The sequence below is a fragment of the Manis javanica genome, chromosome 2 (assembly GCF_040802235.1).
Source record: "Manis javanica isolate MJ-LG chromosome 2, MJ_LKY, whole genome shotgun sequence".
In the NCBI taxonomy this organism is placed as follows: domain Eukaryota; kingdom Metazoa; phylum Chordata; class Mammalia; order Pholidota; family Manidae; genus Manis; species Manis javanica.
In genome coordinates, this window is record NC_133157.1 from 13,986,256 (window position 1) to 13,998,375 (window position 12,120).

A 12,120-nucleotide genomic window follows, 5' to 3' on the forward strand; every position below is an offset into this window, starting at 1 on the left:
CGGTAGCATCCCTCAAGACTAGCCACCTGGTTTCCCAGGTGAACCAAGATACTTGCAAGGCTAAATCCGTCAGTATGACAGTGCGTACAAATTCTTAAAGTCTTTTATGAAAGATAACAAAAATTTAGGCTGACTGATGAGTAGTGAAAAACTTGAAGTTCCTATACTATTCAATAATGAGAGCTTGATTAAATAGATTTTGGTGTCTCAGAGTATTATGCTGATAAAAATTTTTTTAAAAAGAATTTTTAATGAAATGGGGATGTGCTCCCAATATAATGTTGGATGGGAAGAGCAGAGTGCAATAATGTGTGATTTCAGGGGTGTTAGTAAGACAGAGTGGAGGAAAGGCCACCCAAATGTTAATTTAACAGGGTTTAAATCTGGGTTGTGGGATTGGGGGTGAATTTTATTTCCTTTTTATCTTTCTGTGTTCCCTGCAATAAACAGTTTTACTTACATTACTTATGATAAATTACAAGACATAATATCACTTTTAGAATAAGGAAAAAACCCCATAAATGTTCACACAAGGGACTCGACTCCATACAACTTACCTTAGTGTAAAGCTGTTGCAAGTTCTCCTGTGGTGGTCTTTCTTACTACATCCTCAGGCACAGATGTCCTGAATCATACCTGAGCTACCCTATAAAGTCCCCTTTGCCCCTTCAGAGGATGGCATTTATAAAAGCACAACAGAGTTAAAAGAAGAGCAGGCTAGAAGGGTGAGATACCTTGCAGCAAGAGGCAGGACAGACAGGAGGAGGAAATGGCGACAATTTCAGTTGAGCAGTTGGGAGGGGCTGCAGTGAACCATTCAGACTCTTACACCATCTGGAAACTATAGCAGACATTTGTGGAGCTGTTGGGGAAGAATTAGGGGCTCAGTCTGTGGTCAGAGAACAGAACCAGTTGAACTGGCCAACCCAGGGGCCAAACCAATCATCATAAAACAGAAAACAGTGTGTTTATAGAGTACCTTTTCATCCATTATTTTACCATCTCAACAGTCCCAGTCGCCTGGAATAGACATGATTATCTCTGAGTAGCAAGGAAGCTGAGGTCAGGGTGGTTAATTGTGTCCGAGTTTTAGAGGTCCTGAATGGCAGGATTTGGCTGTGTGAACGTCAAGTTCTTGCTACAGTCATTACAACTGTCCATGGCCGATCCTGAACGGCTAGGGTCATCACCTGGGCTGTTGTTTAACTCCCTTTCATGTGGGTGCATGCTGCTTCCTCCTGAAGGGGTCCCCGGGCCAGTACCACCAGGGAGACAAGAGGGCTGTTCCAGGGCACTTTTTTTTTTTTAAGGCAAAAGGGGACTTCGCTGGGTAAAGCATAGGAATCTGAAGGGTGATGATATAAGCTTCAGGCACATCTAGAGACTCATTAATGTTGCTCACTGTGATTTGCTTTAGCCTGCACACAGACGCATACCCAGTAGCAAGAAGATGGACACAGAGAGGCCCACGTTCACATTCTCCCAATTTGACAACCCAGCTGAAAGTCAGTATTGTCCCAGAAGGGTTGGTCAAAAGTCCCAGGGAAAGTTCTCATTGGCTGGTCTGGGTCATGTGGCCATCCCCATGGCTAAACGGACAGGTGAGCCCCACCTTAGCCCCACAAGTAGATAATCCCCAAGGAGAGATGGTATCTGGAACCAGACAAAAACAGATACCTACAAACAATAGAAGATTTTAATATTATACTTTCATTTCTTAACTTACCACCTTTAGACAGCAATTGTTTCTTCCCTGCTAAGAAAGTGAGGAATTGAGTGTATTTAGTGCCCTCCACCTCTTCTTCCTGTACCGAATTTGGTAGTTATGTCACCATTCTGAGTTCTCATTCCCTTTGTAGCTTTTAATACTGTGCCGTCTGTTTCATGATTTATTCCTTTTGAACTCTAAGTATTGATCTCTACCATGATCAGTAAAATAATCAGTGTACTTACACTTTCTTCTGTATCTCCTGCCCAGCCCCCAATTCTTATTAAATAGTTTTTCTTACATTCTCAAGGTTCATAACATTTACATTCTCTGTTTTACCATAATGGTCTTTCATGATTTCTCCATAGGTTGGTTCTAAAATTTTAAACCCAATAAAATACCATTTATACACCTTAGATTATGGAAATGGTCACTGTAGAACCAAGTGATGTGATTAGCTCTGTAGAGAAGAGAATGGGGTCCTATGTCCGGAAACCCTTCCCGCTCAAGGGGAACATTCTAGCCACCAGGGCCGGTGGATTCTCTTATAATTTTGTTTGCGCTTCCCTCCATCCTAAATTATCCTTAGTGACTATTGTTTCTGGGGCCTACTCTTTTTCTCTTCCTTAAGTTTCTTTTTTAACATAAAATTGACTATCTTAATGATTTTTAAAGTGTACAATTGAGTGGCATTAAGTACATCATGATGTTAATGCATCCATCACCACTGTCTAGTTCTAGAACTTTCTTTACACCAAGAAGAATACACATTAAGCAGTCACTCCTCATTCCTCCCTCCCCCCAGCCCCTGGCAACTATTACTCTTTTTCTGTGTATTTGTCTATTGTGAATATTTCTTCCCTGGAAATCCTGTGGTGACCTCTGCTGTCTTGGACTATCCGTTGTTGCATTTTTTTTTTTTTTAACTACAAACATTTTCAACAAGATGCAAAGACAATACAGTGAGTTCCCAAATGCCCATGAGCCGGCCAGATTCAATAATTATTAATATTCTTCTCTATTTACTTCACTCTCCCTTTTCTACACCCCCACCCCAGCTTTGTTAAATCAGTGCTATTTTCCTTTTAATCAGTGCTCCTCAATATTTAATGTGCTAAGAAATCATATGGGCATCTGGTTAAATTCCAGATTCCCATTCAGTAGGTCTGTGATCAGGCCTGAGAATTCACATTTCTAACAAGCACCCAGGTGAAGCCGATGCTACTGGTTCCTGGGGGCTGCACTTGAGTGGCAAATGCCAGACATCATAGTTTCATCCCTATAAACCTTAGTATATGCTGCTAAAAAAAAAAAAATGTGTAGATGAACTAATCAAAGGTATGTGAATGTGTTTTCTTGGTTTACATGTTGTTCTGTCTTCTACTAAATTATTTCTGTTCCATAAAGGCAGGGACACTATCAGCTCTTTCTTGCAAATCATAACTTCTTGTAACGGAGTTTCCTCTGCCCTGCCCCCCACCGTCTTTGCTGCTATGGGACCTTCCACTGACCTGAGCAGATTAAGATGTACTTCTCTTTATCTGCACCCCCATGTTTATTGCAGTATTACGATAACCAAGAGGTGAAAATGACCCAAATGTCCATTGACAGATGATAGATAAAGAAAATGTGGTTTATACATAATATGGAATATTACTCAGCCTTGAAAAAGAAGGAAGTCCTGCCATTTGCAACATGGATGATCCTGGGGGACATTGTGCTGAGTGAAATAAGCCAGTCACAGAAGGACAAATGCTGCATGATTCCACTTATCTGAGGCATCTAAAATAGTCAGACTCACAGAGAATAGAAGGGTGATTCCCAAGGGCTAATGGCAAATGGCTTTTCAGTAGATATAAAGTTATGAATGAATTCTAGAGAGCTGCCATGCCTATAATTAACAATATTCTGTTGTCCACTTAAAAATGTAAGAGGGTAGATCTCATGGGAAGGGTTCTTACCACAAAATACTAAACCTAAACAACAAAGGGGCACAAGGATACTTGGAGGGGATGGGTCTGTTTATGACCCTGATTGTGGTGAGTGCTTCGCGGATGCTTATGTCCAAAGTCATCATTGAAGATGTACAGCTTCTCGTACATAGTTGATGTCAGCACAGCTGTTGAGAAAGATGGCTGCTTCTCTTGCTGACAACAAAACCCCCTCTCTCCTAGAGATTGCCTCCTAGAGCCACCCGTGTATTCCGAGAAGGTCTCAAGCACTGTGTGCCTGCGTGACGGGAGCTGGGTGTAGGCGGCAGGGGGCCTGGGCCCGGCAGCAGGAGCCACTTCTTTTTGCTGTGGTCTCTCAGGTGCTCGGCTTGGAGCTGGCAGCTCTCAGTCTCCCCACTGCCGGATCCGGGCTCCCTGCTCTGCGGCCGGTCTCGGTTCAATAGTAAGGTGGAGGCTCAGGAGGAGAGTTGCCTCCATTGCGAAGGAGGTGAATTGATGAATTAATTGGTGGGGCATCCAGACCTGAGAACGGACAGGCTGCGGAGTGTCGCCCTCTCCCGTGAGTGGTGAGCACTGTGAGGTCCTGTTCAGAATTCAGTGGCCTGTCCACGCCGCTCTGCCAGGCTGTGGCCAGGGCAGGAGGCAGGCCTGTCCCCTGCCCTTGCAGAGCTTCCGCCTGGACTCAGGAGGGATACTTCCAAGTCTCTCTGGACCAGTGGGTGGCTGGGAGCTGTATGGCCTCTGTGGCATCTTTACAGGGCTCAAGACATCACGATGCTCAGTAAATATTTAGTGAATAAATCAGTGTTTTTTTTTTATACTTCTTCAAGAAAGGGTTTGAGACCTCTGAAAAAATATTGCTGAGTAATAGAATGAGAATATTGTTCAAGGCTCAGGAGATGACTAGACCTCTGAGAAGTGTTCTCTCTGGATCCGGAAAAAAAGTTTGGAATATTGTGCAGACCTCCCACGAACGCAAAGAGATGGTGGCTTTTGTGAAATTAGAGTGGAGAGCCATAAAGGGAGAAAGCTGAGATGAACAGATATATCCATGAACTATAAATGGAGCTGGATGTGACACACAGACTTACCGGGACCCAAAGGCAAGAGAATCTTTCCAGGGTCCCCGGAAGCATTGACAGGGGAACCGACTTCATGGAGAGTCAAATCAGCCATGGGGAGGGTACAATCTTAAAAACCTCCCTTAGAAGGCAGAAGGAAAGGATAAAGGCAGAAAAGATGGGGCAAAAGCAGATATTATGGTGTTTCTTGAGGAAAGTGCAGGACAATTGTCCCCCGCCTGTGCGGGTCCCGAAGGCCCCTCCTCCCAGCCCAAGCCAGCGGAGGACCAGCACTTGGATAAATCCCGGGTAATGTGCTGACTACAAGCAAAGTGGTCAAAGAAAATAACTTGCAAGGACCCGGGCAGGAGAAAGTATCTACAACATCTACAGTGGAAAATGTCTAAGAGGTGACCCAGCAAGGAACACATGGGGCTGGCTTCAGACTTCCTCGAAGCAAGAAACCAGCGTCCCCAGGGCTGTGGCCCAGTGATTTTTCACTCTTCTGAGGAATCTTACAGAGAAAGGCAAACTGTTGCCACATCTGTAAGACAGGGCTGAAAACAGTAGTTCTTTATAAGACTGTTAGAACGCTAAGTGGAATGCATTCATTTAGAAGGTGCCAGGCACGGGGTTTCGTACGTTCTGATTGGCTTCAGTGGGCGCCGTGAATGCAGATGCTGACTGCCACTGGGCCGTGTGGAGTCAGAGGTAGCTTGGACACCTGAGTGGAGGTGCCCAGAGGGCAGCAGATGCCTGGGTTTGGAGCTCAAGAGAGAGGTCTGGGGTGGAGATGGCAACAAAGCCAAGGGGGCAGGTCAACCCGCCAGGAACCTGTTTCCGTTCGAGGAGAGGCTGCAGGAGTACCACCGCCGGGGGATGGGCGGAGGGGGCCCTGGGGAGAGGCCGCGCCCCCTAAGGTCTCATGTGGGTTCCATTCTTGGCTGTGGAGCCCACCTGGCAATCAGTGGTTGAAGAGTTACTTGACCCACAGCAAATATCTGTGGGAGCAGCCCTGCCAGCCCCAAAGCCCAGGAAACAAATCATGGGGGCACCACGGTGCCCCCTGCAGGCAGACCTCCCCGAGGGAGGAGGGATTCTTGATCCAGCTGATCAATCATCGGTAACTCCAGGCTCTGGGTTTTCACTCCCTTCTTGTCCATTCCCTTCTGATCTCTCCCGTCCTTCCAGATCAGCGTAGACTAATTGGGATTAGAATGTTCGGTGTTGGAAGATTGTATGATTAGGAAGATGTACAAATTCAATTTCGCCCAGCCAGATTCAATTCTACTCTAATCAGAGAGAGAGAAAACTCCAGTTTAATAACGATGGGGAAAATGACTTTGTTTCTGGCCATTTAAAGTGTTTCCTGTAGCAAACATTTCCCGGGAGCTGAGGCCCCTGGACTCGCCTTGCTGGTGATGTGGGAAAGGCGAAGGTTGGGTGCTTCGTTATCTGATCACCATAGGGCAGTATCCTCTTTTCCTGTGGAGCCCATGAGACGCCTTCGTGTGATGCCTGGGGCAGAGCTGGTAACGTGATGGTATGTAGTGTTGATGGAAAAACACTTGATGGAAAAACTCACCTCTCTGCCCAGGCCTGATTTGGCTGAGCTTTGGATCCTGATAGCCCCTGTGTGTCTAGGGCTGAGGCTGAGCACCTGGTGGCAGCTCTCTGAGTTGAGGGGAGTCTGGGGCTGGAAACGTTGTACATAGAGTGGTCACCAAGGCCTTCAGAGAGGGCCGTGACCCCCAGCACATTCTCTGTGCACCTCTCTCTCTCTCTTTGTCCCTGCTGTTGCCTCCACTGGGAATGATGTCCTTTCTCCCCTGCTCTACCTGATGACCTCTTATTCATCCTTCAGAGCCCACTCAAAATGTCCATTCTGAAAGCCTAGCCATCAGCTCCCCTGGCAAGGCAGGTTGCTCTGCTCTGTCCCATCGTTGCACAGCATCATTATTCTCTACCTGCCCTTTTCTCCATGAGTCTGCTTTTTCCATGGATGCACTCATTAGATCTGAACTCAGGTCAAAACGTCTGAGCATTTCTGTCCCCTGTAGCTGAGGCCAAGCTCTGTTTTGAAACAGGTAGACACCATTCTGTGATGTTGGTGATGCAAGGGACTCGGGGGAGCCTGAGGCCAGCTCCTTTGTCACGTGGTCATGGTCCCTCCTGGCTTCAGTCCTGGTCAGTTGGGGACCTGGCGGATCTGCTAGAGTAGGTTGATGAACATAAAGGCCTTTCTTTGCTTTTGGAGAGGACGGGGCTCCTATCTTTGTATTTAGGCCACTGAGAAAGTTCAGGGAGACCAGGGCCAGGGTGGTATTGGAATGTGGCTGGCCCCTGGCCCGGCCTCTTGTATGGCATGTGTGGTGAAGGCCATGAGCCCTGGGGCTGCCACTCCAGGGACTCCCTTCAGCTTTGCGGGTCTCAGTTTCCTTATCTGTAGGATGGACTCTTAACAGGCTTTCCTTATGGCTTGCTAGAGGATTGAATGAGATCCATGAGAAGCCCTTAGAACAGTGCGACCAACAATGTTAGCTGTTAGCCGCAGTGCTTGATTGGGTCCCTCTCTGGAGAGGACTTAGTGCTGGAAGCTGCAGCAAGTGTTCAGCAGGGACTGCGTGAGATTCTGGGCTCAGGCTCAGAGATGTGCTATGCTCTGGAATTGGGGAGGGGGCCCAGGCATAAGGGCTACTTCCCAAGGGAGCATGGGAAGGCGCCTTAGTGTGCTGAAGTGGAGGTGACCCTCGAGGAGGGCTTACTCTCTGCAAAGTGCCTTGTAAACTGTTTCTTTTTTAATTTTCACAAGAACCTCAGGATCTGAGACAGTGCTAGAGACCCATTTGGCAGACTGGGAAACTAAGGAGACCTGGTCATCAGCAGGGGCTGGGGACCAGGGTGCAAATGCACATCTGTCCAACTCTAGTGCCTCAGGCATTAGCACTCTAAATCTTGTTTCCTATTCCCAAGCGTCATGACCATTCCTCACTGTTGAGGAATCCGAGGCTAGAGCTGGTCCAGTGTCACTTAGCCCATGAGCTACAGGACTGGGACTTGGCCCTGGACCCCTGTTCTTTCTTACATGCCACCAGCTGGCTTAAGGCGAAGGGCTGAAGTATTGATGCAGGTTCCTCCTTCCCACCGTGCCTGGGGACCCAGAAACTTGACTCAGAGGTGGCAGAAGTGCCATCCCTAGGTGAGTCACTTACCTGGGTGAGTATTATAGCCTGTTTAACGCTGGGCTTATTGCAGTAGCTCCATCGCTCTGTCTCTTTTGAAATTTAATGGCCTATGAATGATGACAGATAATTTGAAAATTTGATATAATCAGTGCTGGCCAATTCCATTCAATTATTTGTTAATAAACACCAGGACCCCCGGCTGGAGTTTTATGCTTCCAAATTTGAAATGAAAAGCCAGGAGGCTAAATAGAGCACAATGCCTACCTCGTCTTTTGCTGAATATTCATAAAGAACTTCATTTGGTTGGGGCCCAGGAACACCCAAGGTTTACTTGCAGTTCATTTGCATTGTGAATTTTTTTAAATAGTAATTATCTGCAAAAGGTCAAATATTTGCTTTATCTATATAATTTAATTTCAAAAAGGCCTTTGGGATTCAAATTAATGCCCTTGTAATATCTTCATTGAAAAAGAAGATTAATTGTGCTTACACGGAACCTAATTTGGCTTATCAGACCTTTAATATGGCTGTGATCATGAATGCATTTAAATTTAGGATTACGCGAGTGATCCCGGTCCCTTATTTGGGAGACTTTTAATATTTGTCATTATTTTTATGCACATCATTTTTCCCGCCTGCTCAGGAAAATTAAAATGTCGGTTCTGAAAGAAATAAACATTATGTATTGACATTGGTAATTATGTTTTGGTATTTAAGGATGCATAAAAAACTGCACACAGGGCCTCAAATATAAATTTGCAGTTAATGCCCTCAGACGGAAACTGGAGCTCTTCTACTTGGCTCAGTAAAAAGAGCAGAGTCTTTCCCTGGGGGTGCTGCCCAGTGGGTCAGGGTGGGACCTGGGCGCATAACTTCTGTTGTACTCCAGGGTGCTTAAATGTTTGGGTGATCACAGGAACTTTGGTTTTAGGGGTAGGAGGCCTGGGGTTTCTGCTGTGTGAACATAATCAATAAATGGTTCCTTCTGAGCCCCAGATGCCTCCTATCTGTGAATGACAATCACTTTCTGTGTTCTTTCTCAGTGGACTGTCAGTCCCTCCAGGGCAGGGCCATATCTTGCTTAGTCTTGGACCTCTGGATCTGTCAGCATGGTCTGTTACATGTGGGCTGTGCATAGGGCTTTGACCCCTAACAAAGGTGGTGGGATCTGGGAGATAGTAGAGATCGTGAGAGTTTCGCTTTGTATCGGTTAGTTATTGCTGCATAACAAATCATAGCAAAACTTCCTGGCTTAAAATAAGAACTATTATTTTTCAAGACTCTGCAAGTCACCTCTGCTGTTCTGTTGACCTGGGCTGCATTGGCTGATCTTGGCCGGGCTTGCTCAGTATCTTATGTCAGTTGGCAGGTGGGCGGGGGCTGGCTGATCTAGGATGGCCTTGGATTGGATGCTTCATGTGCTTGGTCTTTCCCTGGCCTGCTAGCCTGAGCTTGTTCTTATGGCAGAACGGGTTTGAGGGAGGAAGCCGAAACATGCAGATGATTTTTCAGGCTTCTGCTTATATCTGGTTTGCTATTGTCTCATTGGCCAAAATAAGTGATATGGCCACAGCCAGAGTCAGTGTGGGAGGGGTCTACCAAGGAAAGGAAAGTGGTAAAACCTGAGGCCAGCAATGCAACCAGTTTACCATGGGCATTGTCTCGGTCATGCCACTTATTAGCCATGTGAACAGAGGCACGGGCTTGAAGCTCTTAGTCTCAGTTTCTTCATCTGTCAAATCTGGCAGAGATTTAAATGAGGTAAGTGTATTTTAAGTATTTGGCACTAGGCATATGGTGGGTGCCCAGGAATGCTCACCCAAAGGTTCAAGAATAAACGTCCAAAGATGAGCACTGCAGGTTTGTTTATAAGAATGGAAAAATCAGAAACCAGCTAAAGGCCCATCAGAAGGGGCTATAGTAAAGAAAATGGTAGACCTATTTAATAAAATATTTTTTTAGCCCTGAAGTCAGCAGGTCATTGGAAGGATGGATGGAAGGATGGCATGGTTAATGGAGTCAATGCCATGGAAAGATGCCATGATAGATTGTTGAGTGGAGAGAAAAGCAAGTTTCAGCAAACCTACAACACAGGAGACCATTTTTGCATGTGTGAAATGGCAGCTATTTATTTATTTGTATGTATAGAGAAATGTCTGGAAACATACCCTCCAAACTATAAGTAGTGAGTAGTATTCAATACTTCTCAGTTGAATTTTTACAATGAACATGCATTACTTTTGGAATGGAAAAAGAACAAAAAATTAGAGAAAATTTTCCAGCAAAGAACACCGCAAATGAAGGCTGTTGGGTTCTGAGTTATCTGAATAACTTGTTAATAGTATCTAACAATAACAAAAATTATAAACTAATATAAAAATGATAGCTACTATTTATTGAGGACCCATTATGTTCTGAATACTTCATATCCTTCATCTACCAAACCTGAAATTTAGGTAGGATCCCCATTTTCCAGCTGAGGAGACTGAGGCTCAGAGTAGGAAGGTAACTGGCTCAGTTGAAAGCTGTTCCCCCCCACCCCAGGGTTGACCAGTACGCCGTTTCTTTGTGTAAAGTCTGACACCTGCCCCTCACACTGAGAGGCTATACCACGGTGGTTTGCAAAGCAGAGGTTCCCCATGCCTGTCCACCCACAAGAAGTGCTAAGGGGCTTTTCCCAAATACAGATTCCTGGGCCCCAACCACATCCAATGAACCAGTCTTCTCTTGACAGGTGCCCTCGGAATCTGTATTTTAATGTGTCCATAAGGATACTGGGGCAGTCAGTCTGGTATTCAGGATCTGCTGCCCTGAATCCCTTTATCTTGTCTAGTGGCTCATTTGATCCTCACAACATCCAAGGAAATAAACACAAGGCAGACTGTGGTCATCACCCCCATTTTACACATGAGGAAAGTGAGGCCCAGACAGAGGAAGGCGCTTACTCAGGGTCCTAGAGCTAGGAAATGGGTCCGAAGCCCTGGCCTGACTCTAAGCCTATAAGCTACTCCAGGACACTGAGTGGACTGGCCGGTCTGGGGACAAGGCCCTTGGGAGTGTGAAGCAAGCAGGGAGATTTTGGAACTGTGGGGGCTGCCTGTCCTCTTCCTGTGCCCCCAGCTGTTGGAATAAAGATGGCAGGTTCCCTGTGTCCCATTTCTTTGCTGGGCACATGGAAGCTGATGCCACGTGCAGCTGTGGTGGGATTATTGGCCATATCCATGGCCCATGGGGAATCCTCAGACATCCCACTGATCAGCCCAATAAAACAGGATTCCTTCTCCCTCTTTCCAGCTTGCTGTGCTTGGCTTCCATGATCAGATTGCAGGGGAGCAGGTTTGCCTGGGAAATGATAAAAGGCGGTTGTAATCAGAGAGCTGTGAGCGGGTCTGTGTGCCCACGGAGGCTCCACGTGCATCATGACCTTCATAGCTGGTGGGAGCCAGCTGCTGGGAAGGCGGGGGTGGGGACAGTCCCCCTGCTGGCGGGGGCCCTGCAGGCCTGGGAACATCTCCTGTGCGCCCCCAGACCTTGAAGGTGGCCTGTCATCACTTCCCTGCCTCGGGCTGGCGGCTGGGACAGTGCCTCTCAGTTTCCTTCCCAGAAGGAGGAACGCAGTGATGTCAGCTCCTGGGACCCCCCCATACTCCCGCAGCTGCCTGGCTCCCCTCAGGCTCCTGAAGAGCTGTTCAGTGTTTTGTTCTTTTATTTTATTTTTTTGGTAACAGCTCTATTGAGATCTATACCATTCAGTTCCCCATTTAAAGCGCACAATTCAATGGTACAATTGAATGGTATTCACAGACACTTCCCAGAAATTTGCAAATGGAAGGAAAAGCCTCAGGAGTGAAGCTTCAAGGGCCCGCAAAGGAAGCAGGGAAGCCGCTGCTGGAACGTCACATTCCTGTCCCCCGGGTTGCCTGTCCAATCAGGGGTCCTTGGGTCCTCACACTGTTGGGTCCTGTTCTTCCTTCCCCTGGACATTTCATGCCAGCGAGTCTACCAGGTTATGACTCACCAGGACGAGCGGCATGGAGGCAAGACACAGCGTGCACTCACTGTTCTGGGCTCTGCGCTCTAAGAACTCCTGCCCTTCCAGGACCATGGCCCAGAAAATGCCCTCATGGCATTTGAGGGTACAAATTGGACTCATGAGACCTGGTTATTGATACCGTGAGATTTCCACTGCTCCTTGGGAAATGGTTTGCCCTAGC